Here is a 2,540-nt window from a genome sequence, read left to right as displayed (position 1 = left end):
TTTATTATAATTTATATTAAATAATTAATTGTACTTCATTATATTACTTATTTTAGTTCATTAATTTGGCGGTAGGATCCTTTATTCTTTATGAACAGAGCATAGAGTTCGGACTGTTGTGTACAGGATTTGTTAGTGAGTTTAGAAAAGGAGAGTTTTAGGATATCCGTTAACAAAAAGAAGAGTTTTCGGAACTCAACACAACGTGCCGTTCATTGGTCATGCAATCGACTTGGCTCAAAGACCTTCTCTATGAGCGTTCACAAATTGCTGACTTCCTGTCCCATTCTGCAAAAGCCAAGTAAACGTGTCAGTAGGATATACAACTAAAGAGAATATTTATATATCTATATGATAATTGATCTGTACTGGAGAGCGTTTCAAATTTATTTTAATAATATATATATTAAAAATAAAATTAAATATGCTGACACGTGATGGTAATTAGGTGTATTTAAATATGTCTGATAATTTTTTTTATTAAGACATAGTTGTATACGACAGACACACGTATCAGACAAGTGTCGATGAGTGTCATACGAATATCGATGAGTGTTGTGTCTAAAATGTGTTCGTCACGTAGACTTAACAACTCAGCAAAATATTTGTATTTCATAGTTTGAATCCAATATCATGTGTCCTAGTAATCAAATTTTAAACTCCAAAAAATAAAATAAAAAATGGTAAGATTCTAAAAAGTGTTAAATTACAATAAAAATTTATGATTAAATCATAGCTATTAAATGCATAAAAGATAGTAGCAGTCCCCTAATATTGTTGTTTATAAAATAAAGGTACCAAAATAAAAAATATCTACACAATATAAAAGTTCATTCTCTCTCTTTTTGTTTTCAGGGACGGAAAGAAAGTGCAAATGTAGGAGACATATCATATGAAAAACATTTTAATTGCATCGGCGAGTACTGATATACCAATTGTTTTAACCGTTAATTTCAATTAATATATATTATATATATTTTTTATAATTCAGATCAACGGTTAAAATAATTAGAACACCAGTACTCCCGGTGCACTTGAAATATTTCCTATCATATGATCTATTGATCGATTACGAAATCTGTCGTAATTTTTCTTTTTCTTTCTTTCTTCTTCTTCTTTAGCTGGGGAAGATCATGAAGAATATATGGTTTTACCTTTAGTTATATATTCCATGAACGGCACACCGCTCACCCACTCTTTGTTGTTAAGCAAAGCAAAGGGAATCACAAACTTTACTCTTCTATCTGCTTTGCCTTAAAACAAAACACTAAAGCATTATTAATAATTTTGATTATTTTACTATTTTTATTATTTTGTTAAGAAAAATTAATGATTAATTATTGTATATATAAACACACGTCGGAATACATGACAAATAATTTTTAGGGTTAACAAATATTTTTTTTTTTTTACAGAAAAAATTAGGCATCCAACTTTTTATTCAACCTGCAGAGAATGCAGGTACTGCCACTGTGACTTATATATATATATATAGTTAGTTAGTTAGACAATATACATCATCACAATAAATTTAATTCTAATTCACGTTTTTCTTTAAAAAAAATTTAATTCACATCCTCTATACTTTTTTTTATCTCTTAGTTTCTTGTAATCCAAAACATTCATTCTACAGAATTGCTCTGCTGTGTTTTTTAGACCAGCAACATTCTTCTAATCTTTCATAACTCTTTGAACCATATTTACACAACTAAACTCAAACAAATTAAAATAATACATCTCATATTTATATACGTGTACAGACCGTATATATCCTTATTTTTCCCTTTTCTTTTTCTTTTCAGTCTTTTTCTCTTTTTTTTTATTTTTCTCTCTCAAAAAAGAATAAAAACAAAAAAATAAAATAAAAAAAAGAAGGGGATGTTGTATATCATTTATTATGTATATTTAATCTCATCCATTGAAATTAATCCACTAACTATAAATCCATTCTCACATTCTTATATAAGAATGTCATTCATGAATATACCAGCTACGCCTAACATATAAAATGGATGCATAAGAATATTGTGTTTAGCCTAAAATACAATCATAAAATTAAAAGTACCAAAAATTCCTAGAGGCATACCATCTGAAAAGTTTCCTTGACCAATTGGATAGATCAAGAAAACAGCAGTAGCCGCTGCAACAGGAGTTGAATATGCAACAGCAATCCAAGGACGCATACCCAGACGAAAACTAAGTTCCCACTCACGACCCATGTAACAAGCTACACCAAGTAAGAAGTGTAGAACAATTAGTTCATAAGGACCGCCATTGTATAACCATTCATCAACAGATGCCGCTTCCCATATCGAGTAAAAGTGCAAACCTATAGCCGCCGAAGTAGGAATAATGGCACCCGAAATAATATTGTTTCCATAAAGTAGAGATCCAGAAACAGGCTCACGAATACCATCAATATCTACAGGAGGGGCAGCAATGAAAGCGATAATAAATACAGAAGTTGCGGTTAATAAAGTAGGGATCATCAAAACACCAAACCATCCAATGTAAAGACGGTTTTCAGTGCTGGTTATCCA

This window comes from Arachis ipaensis, chromosome B01 (assembly GCF_000816755.2).
Source record: "Arachis ipaensis cultivar K30076 chromosome B01, Araip1.1, whole genome shotgun sequence".
Classification (NCBI taxonomy): Eukaryota; Viridiplantae; Streptophyta; class Magnoliopsida; order Fabales; family Fabaceae; genus Arachis; species Arachis ipaensis.
The sequence above is the reverse complement of the archived record's forward strand: the minus strand, read 5'-3'. Positions refer to the sequence as shown.